Source organism: Canis lupus, chromosome 3 (assembly GCF_003254725.2).
Source record: "Canis lupus dingo isolate Sandy chromosome 3, ASM325472v2, whole genome shotgun sequence".
In the NCBI taxonomy this organism is placed as follows: domain Eukaryota; kingdom Metazoa; phylum Chordata; class Mammalia; order Carnivora; family Canidae; genus Canis; species Canis lupus.
Window position 1 is genome coordinate 29,589,565 of NC_064245.1, and position 9,355 is coordinate 29,598,919.

A 9,355-nucleotide genomic window follows, 5' to 3' on the forward strand; every position below is an offset into this window, starting at 1 on the left:
GGTACCACAATGAAAACCCTTATTCATTCCACTTTATTGGCCCGTGAATTCATTTCTTTGGAATACGCAGCAAGGCATGTGATCTCTGGTTCCTAGGGCAAACATGTAATTTGATTCTGTTCCACTAGGTTGCTTTCCAGAATGGCTGTATGTTCTCTTCCCTACAGAAGCAGAATTCCCCGCCCCACCTTTGAATCCGGGTTTGGCTGTGTGACTTGTTTTGGCCGCTTGAATGAAGTGACTTCCAGAACAGTGGACCAGTTCTGATGCTACCTTCTCAAGAGGCCCTAGTAGTTCTGCTTGCTTTCTTGAATTTCTTCTATTGCCATGAGAAGAACATGCTCAGGTGTCTGCTGGTCTTAATGGGGGATAAATGACACATGGAACAGATCTGTCCCAGCTAAGCCAGCCTACAGCAGAGGTCCTTGGAAACCCTCAGACACTGGGCAATCCCGGCTAGAGATCAGCCCACCACCACCTCACCCCAGGATTGTGGGAAATAATAAGTGATGCTTAGTGGAAGCCACTGAGTTTGGGGTTGTTTTGTACGTGGCAATAACTGATACTCAACTGATCTAAAGCCATGCCAGGGTCCTGTGGGTTTCAGCAGACTGGAGTCCAAATACCAGAGACCTTTTTATATTCTGCAACGGAGGAATATTGTTTATTAAATAAAACCTGATTTATGTCCAATTTCTTTTGAATGTCATCAATTCTATATTTAATGAAATTTACCCATCATAATTTATGTTGGATCCAATGAGTAGCCAACATTCTCCTATCTGATCCTACTGTTTGATGTCACACAAGGATATCTGGGGAGCCATAGCATTTCAATAGTTCTGATTTATTGCTCCACATTACTTTCAGTCAATTGACCATTACCTGTTTCCTTCCCCTGGAGACCTAAGGAAAGAATGGGTAGGTGTAACACTAAAATTCTGAAGGAAGGGTGAAGGAAGGAAGACAGAGGAAATGAGGCAAGCCCCTCTTCTCCACCCCCAGCTGAAATACTAACATTTTGTATTTTCATTTTGATGTATAATGAATTTTCAAATTACTATCTTGTAAATTTTCTGATGCTTCCCTTCCCCCACCATTCCCTCCCTTACACACATCCGTGATACTGAGAAAGCTGACTCTTTAAGGAGAATCCATCTCCGCTGAACTGATTCTAGGTCTTCAAGATGCAAAATCAATGCTTTAGACTAGAACAGTATTTTCTCAAACTCTATGTTGAAGGACCATTTTTAAAAGTTCCAATTTAAAAAAAAGTTCCAAATCATTACTTTTGTAAAATACAACAAAATATAGGAGAGAATAAAGGATGCAACAGGTGTTGCTGGATAGTATGAAATGATTTCCCTTAAATATTTCATTTTTAAGAGATGCAAGTTAAAGATTGAGCATTTTGTTACCTGGCGACTTACATAGTACTTCTTTGAATGCCACTGGTTATCAGGTCAGGAATTCATTAGTATTAAAATTGGATAAAGAATGTAGAAACTAGCAACCATGCATCATTGCTCATTTCTTTTGAAGCTGTTCGTCACTTGGTGGTGCCTCTTAGGCATCCTATAGCATAAATGGGAAGGCCTTGGCTTTTCTTTAAAAATCACTCAAACCAGCCAATGCTGAACTATATCTAATTGTCCAAAGCTGGGAACATAGATAATCTCTTTGTCCTGAGACTTAACTTGTAAATTTTCTCACTTCATTTCATTTTCTCACTACCTCCAAAGATCCTGGAACTTAATTTAAAATGTGTTTTTGTAGCAGATTCTGCTAGTTGTCAACCCAATAGCCATTCTCTTTTCTTCTTACAAGAGAACCTGAATTTTGTTTAGGATAACAACACACATCAACTGGGTGACCATGTAACATAGTTATACCCAATGAGGTGTAATTAGAAGTCTAGAGGGATGCCTGCTTGGCTGAGCAGTTGAGCATCTGCCTTTGGCTCAGGGGTTGATCCCCAAGTCTCAGGATCAAGTCCCACGTAGGGCTCCCTGCATGGAGCCTGCTTCTCCCTCTGCCTGTGTCTCTGCCTCTCTCTCTGTGTGTGTCAATCATGAATAAATAAATAAAATCTTAAAAAAAAAAAGAAGTCTAGAGGCAAGGTTCCTGGCAAAGCTATTGCTTTCCAATAAAAAAAGGACAGATTCAGCCTTTTGCTTTTGCCCTTCTCTTTTTTATTCTCCTTACCTGGAAAGTGAATAAATATTATGCTGGAGGTAGAGCAGCTTCATTGTGACCATGAGGCAATCATGAACATGAACACCACGTCTTAAGGAAAGCAAACCAGAAGGATAGAAGGATCCTGAGATACTGATGATACTGTGAACTGCTTTGTCTCCACCCCTCCTCTTAGGTGAGAAAAATAATTCCCTTCTAGTTAAGCCATCATGGTTGGATTTCTAGTGCATTCAACCAAATATAAGGCCTAAATGACATAGTCCTTTTTATGTAGAATAGTTCATCTACTGGTTATATGTCTTCATAATTTTTAATAACCTTATTTTTAAATGAGTAAAGCATTTACTACACTGGTCTCTAGGCACATTTTATAGAAGTTTCACTCAATGAACGACTGCTGATTAAATGACACTAAATTTTAGAACTTCTGATTTCCTGTTGTTTTGATTAGCAATGGAAGATTTGAGAATATTCAGGCATCTTTTGTTTTTCCTCCAAGTGACTGTTTCCAGTTAAGAAACATCAGTTGGCTCAGAGATGGAGGTTTTATGTCTTCCAAACTTTTCTCAGAAGTCAAGTATTAATTAGCTGACAAGTCCTCGACAACTGGTATCTTAAAAGTTACTAGGAGTTTGCAAAGAAATTTTTGTAGATTTTTCCACCTGCTTTACATAAAAAGGTTCCTCGCATGTTTTGAAGCTTTTGGCTTTTCTTCTTTCCCTTTGGTAAGTATTAACCAAGAAATGACCTACTGAGGTTGTAACCATGGTGGAAAGAGGAGGCTGACTGTGTGTGTGTGTATGTGTGTGTGTGTGTGTCTGCACTGCACTTGTATATGTTCCATGAGTTCATTTGCAAATTACACTTTTACAAATGAGTAGTAAATTTGCTGTGAAATTAAAACTGCCCTTAAAAATAAATTCCGGGATGCCCAGGTAGCTCAGCTGTTTAGTGCCTGCCTTCTGCCTAGGGCATGATCCTGGAGACCTGGGATCGAGTCCTGCATAGGGCTCCCTGCATGGAGCCTGCTTCTCCCTCTGCCTGTGTCTCTGCCTCTCAATCTCTCTCTCTCTCCCTCTTTCATGAATGAATAAATCAAATCTTAATAAGTAAATAAATAAATAAATTCCATTAAAAAAATAAGTAGCAAATAGTATACCTGTGTACTGAGCACCACCAGCATACATTCAAGACAGCAAGTGTTCAGTATATGCTTGCTGAATTGACGTAAAGAATGTAAAGTATATAGGAGGCCCCGAGTTATATATAGACAGATGGCTGGAGTGGTATAGAACTGCTGAAGTCACAGTTTACAAGCGAAAAAAGTTCTGTGAAATATTGGTGCTGTGTGAGTATCACATGGTCCCACTGCTTCTCAGCATGAGGTGTGGTCCACATGTATATGACAAGAATGCTGTCACTCTGCACTTGGCTCTTTCCACTGAGCCCAGCTTGACTTCATAATCCTCATCTCTTCTCTTTCTTCTTATTCTCTCTGTCCTTCATAATCCTCAGCACAACCAAGCAGGTGGCTATAATCCATCAATGAAATGATCATGTATTGGGACGCCCGGGTGGCTCAGTGGTTGATAGCCTGCCTTCAGCCCAGGGTGTGATCCTGGAGACCCAGGATCGAGTCCCACGTTGGGCTACCTGCATGGAGCCTGCTTCTCCCTCTGCCTGTGTCTCTGCCTCTCTCTCTCTCTCTCTTTCTGTCTCTGTCTCTCTCTCTCTCTCTGTCTCTCATGAGTAAATAAATCAAATCTTTAAAAAAAAAAGAAATGAAATGATCATGTATTTGACAAAGCTTTACATCATCTGTGTAAGAACTGGAGGGTTGGAAACACAGAAGAAGACATAGGCCTTTAGTATGGTTCTGCCAATATTCTTCTTCATTTCTAAAATATATGTAAAATTTTCAAGATGGGCTTTAAAGGCAAACTTGGGTAACATCTATTTGTTTAACATATATTTATGGAACACCAGCTATGTTCCAGGCATGGTGCAGGGCTCTGAGGGTACAATGGTGAATGACGTAGGGGTCAGTTTATTGTCATTTACAGTCTTGTGGGGGAGAGAGACATTATTCAAGAAATCAAACAAAAGTATAATTATAAAATGAGAATAGTGTATCACTAGAACCATATCATCCATCAAATGCAACTTGTTTCATAGAACCACAAGTCTAAAAATGTAACAGAAGTTATGCTTAAAAGACAAAGGTACTAAAAATTATCAGAGAAAACAGAGTAAGGGAAACATTCTTAGAAAAGATAAGGAGCTTAAAAAAGAAAAAAAAAAGTTTAGGAACTGGGTTGGGGGCAAGGAAACATTGCTCAAGAAGAGAAAGCATGCCCTGCCCTGGAAGAGCTAAACAGGTCAATAGGAGAAAGGACCACCATGAAGGCTATTGATGCAGGTCCCAAGAACTGCTTGGAAACTGAGCCATCATCACTTCATCATCACAGGGTAGTTTACCTTGCTTTCATTCAAGGGAATGTTTCCAGCACCTGCACCAGGAGACTCTGATAATACCTTCCTTTGGGATCCATGAGGACTCCTTCCTGCTACATCTTCCGCCACGGATTGGCTAGGAGGATTCACAGACCATTCTCTCTCCCTATTTGCCTGCCCAATGTACACAATACTCCCAAGACACCCAGGAGGACATTAGGATAGGGAGAGGACTGATGAGATCCTGTATTGGATCCCCGAGTGGAGTCGGGGTAGAGAAGCATCGTACACTTGTACTTGAGGTGGGAGTTGCTAAATGAATATATCTTGATGGTGGGAGATACTTCTTCCCTCCCTGCCCTTTTCTCCCCAAGATAGAGCAGTAGCTATTAACAATTCTCTTGGGCAGCCCAGTGGCTCAGCAGTTTAGCGCTGCCTTCGGCCCAGAGCGTGATCCTAGAGACCTGGGATAGTGTCCCACATTGGGCTCCCAGCATGGAGCCTGCTTCTCCCTCTGCCTGTGTCTCTGCCTCTCTCTCTCTCTCTCTCTGTGTGTGTGTATCTCTCATGAATAAATAAATAAAATATATTTTTAAAAAGTCTAAAAAAAAACAATTCTCTTGTAATACTTAATAATATTTAAGAATATAAAAAGAAATTAAAATTAACCAAAGGAAGTATAAGAGTGCCAAGAATACATATATACCTTCTTGATATTTTGAGGTAAAGCCTGGATGTCATCCTATCATTTATTGAAATACATGTACTTCTGGTTTCACTTTTGTTCATGAGAATTTAATGTGAGATCGCAATATAGGATGATTTGCTCACCAAAGTCATGGCATTAATTTGTTGAAACAGTCTCTTAAAGAAAAAAAGACAGAGTGGGCCTATCCACTTCTTTATTATCATCATGTTGATTAAATATCGTCATGGTACTTCATTCAGCACTAAATGTATCTGCATATAATATATTTGTAAATAAATTAAGGTTCATCTAAATATATGCCAAAAACCTGAAAGAGAAAGGCAAAATTGGATGCTCATGCAGGTCATTAGGGTTACAGAAGACATAACAGTGTAGAATTTATAAATTAGTGAAGTGGTATCATGCAGCAGGGACAGGTATGGGTTAGTAAAGTAATTCTTTAAAAAGATTTTATTTATGTATTTGTTAGTTTGTTTATTTATTTGAAAGAGAGCACACATGAGCCAGGGTAGGAGTGGGGAGAGGGAGGAAATAGACTCCGTGCTGAGTGCTGAGCCTAACATGTTCCAACTTGGTCCAGGTCTGGAGCCCTGAGATCATGACCTGAACTGATGTCAGACACTTAACTGACTGAGCCATCCAGACATAACTTTTAGATAGAGCAATGTTGGAGGCAACTAGGTGGCTTACACTGTGCTTCAGTTTCCCCATAAGCAAAATGGAGATCAAGCAATACCCTTCATGTATGATGGTGGGAGGATGAAAAGCAATAATGCAGGTAAAGTACTAAATTTAGAACCTGGCACGTGCTAATATTAATTATTATGATTATTGTTTTCTTTAATGAATGTTTATATAGTGCTTGCTATGTACCAGACATTGTCTAATTATTTTACATAAATAATTCATTTATGTACTATTATGTGGTAGATACTCCTTTAAGCACTGTGTGGGTATTAACTTGTTTCTCATCACAATCTTGTAGAATAAGTGCTATTATTATCATTATCCCACAATCCTGTGGGATAGGTACCTCCATTTACAGATGAAGAAATTGCAGTCCAGAGGAGTGCCTGGGTGGCTCAGTGGTTGAGCATCTGCCTTCAGCTCAGGCTCTGATCCCAGGGTCCTGGGATCAAGTCTCAATTAGGCTCCCTATCAGGAGCCTCTCCCTCTGCTTGTGTCTCTGCCTCTCTCTGTGGGTCTCTCATGAATAAATAAATAAAATCTTAAAAAAAAAAAAAAAAAGAAATTGCAGCCTAGAGATCAGGTAACTCTGTTAAAATAACCAAGCCAGTAAGAGTTAGAGCTGGCATTCAAATTCAGACAATCTGTTTTCAGGGGCAGTGCTCTTAGCCATAGGCCTGTCATCAATTCTCCACACCTTTGCATCATTGTTGTCATCATCACCACCATTCCCTTGAGCCATAAACTGAATATGATGCATGAGGCATTAATGTATATATATTTGTTTATTGATTATAAAGTTTTTTCTACACTATTGATGTTTTCATAAAACATGTATGTCCCTTTTGTAAACAAAATTATATACTTTTATAAGCAAAAGTAGGCCTACTAATGAAAAAAAAAGCATATATGGAATCATTCTAGAAAATTTTAAAAGATTAATGGAACAGGGAAGTGGCTGACTCAGTTAGTAGAGCACAAGACTCTTGATCTCACAGTTATAAGTTTAAGACCCATGTTGGGTGTAGCGATTACTTAAAAAAAAAAAAAAAAAAAAAAAAAAAAAACTTTAAAAAAATGATTAGAATAGCCAAAGGCATGTTGAAAAAAAAACAACAAAGCTGGTGGCATCACAATCCCTGGACTTCAAGCTGTATTACAAAGCTGTAACCATCAAGATGGCATGGTACTGGCACAAAAACAGACACATAGATCAATGGAACAGAATAGAGAACCCAGAAATGGGCCCTCAACTCTATGGTCAACTCATCTTCGACAAAGCAGGAAAGATTTTCCAGTGGGGAAAAAAAAAAGAGAGTCTCTTCAACAAATGCTGCTGGGAAAATTGGACAGCCACATGCAGAAGAATGAAACTGGACCATTTTCTTATACCAGACACAAAAATAAACTCAATGAATGAAAGACCTAAATGTAAAACAGGAATCCATCAAAATCCTAGAGGAGAACAAAGGCAGCAACCTCTTTGACCTTGGCCACAGCAACTTCTTGCTAGATAAGTCTTCAAAGACAAGAGAAACAGAGCAGCTCCGGTGGCTCAGAGGTTTAGCGCCGCCTGCAGCCCGGGGTGTGATCCTGGAGACCCGGGACCAAGTCCCACATTGGGCTTCCTGCATGGAGCCTGCTTCTCCCTCTGCCTGTGTCTCTGCCCCTGCCTCTCTCTCTGAACAAATAAACAGATCTTAAAAAAAAAAAAAAAAAAAAAGACAAGGGAAACAAAAGCAAAAATGAACTATTGGGACTTCATCAAGATAAAAAGTGTTTACACAGCAAGGGAAACAGTCAATAAAATTAAATGACAACTGACAGAATGGGAGAAGATATTTGTGAATGTCTTATCAGATAAAGAACTAGAATCCCAAATCTCTAAAGAACTTATCAAACTCATCGCCCAAAGAACAAAAAATCCAGTCAAGAAATGGGCAGAAGACATGGACATTTTTTCAAAGAAGACATCAAGATAGCTGACCGATAATGAAAAATTGCTCAACGTCACTCATTATCAGGAAAGTACACATCAAAACCACAATGAGATCCCTCATATTAGTCAGAATGGCTAAAATGAACAATTCAAGAAACAACAAATGTTGGAGAGGATGTGGAGAAAGTGGAACCCTCTGATGTTGGTGGGAATGTGACTGGTGCAGCCACTCTGGAAGACAATATGGAGGTTCTCAAAAAGTTAAAAATAGAGCTACCCTATGACCCAGTAATTGTACTACTAGCTATTTATCCAAAGGAAACAAACATAGTGATTCGAAGGGGCACATTCACCCTAATATTTATAGCAGCAATGTCCACAATAGTCAAACTATAGAAAGAGCCCAAATGTCCATCCACAGATAAATGGATAAAGAAGAGGTGGTATGCGGGACACCTGGGTGGCTCAGCAGTTGAGCGTCTGCCTTTGGCTCAGGTCATGATCCTGGGATCCGGAATCGAGTCCCACATCGGGCTCCTCCTGCAAAGAACCTGCTTCTTCCTCTGCCTATGTTTCTGTCTCTGTCTCTCTCTCTCTCTGTCTCCCATGAATAAATGAATAAATCTTTAAAATAAAAAAATAAGAGGTTATATATAGGTTATATATATATATATATATATATACATACACACATATATATATATGAATATTACTTAGCCATCAAAAAGAATGAAATCTTGCCATTTGCAACCACATGGCTGGAAGTGGAGAGAATTATGCTAAGTGAAATAACTCAGAGAAAAACAAATATCATATGTGGAATTTAAGAAACAAAACAAAGGATCATAGGGGAAGGGAGGGAAAATAAAACAAGACAAAATCAGAGACAAAACAAACCATAAGAGACTCTTAACTTTAGGAAATATACTGAAGGCTGCTGGAGGGAAGGTTGAAGGGGAGGGGTAATTGGGTGATGGCATTAAGGAGGGCACTTGATGGAATGAAACTAATAATACACTATATGTTAATTAACTGATTTTAAATTTTTAAAAAGTTTAGTAGAACAAAATATCTGTGAGGAAGTTTAAGGGCTCCTGAATAATTCCATCTTTTTTTAAGGGATTGCTATAAAATCATTTTATTAATCATCTCTGCTTGCCTCTCAAATTAATAGAATGACCAAATATGAAAGCATTTTATAAACTACTTTTTAAAAACCTAAAGAAATATGTTATAATTACCTAGTTTTTATACCCTTACAAGTTCAGAACAGTATTCATTTATATGTGTGATGTAAATAGATCTCTGCATTCATGCACATCCTTGGAAAGTTTCTCAAGAGAATTATATGCCTTTCTATCCATGTCAGT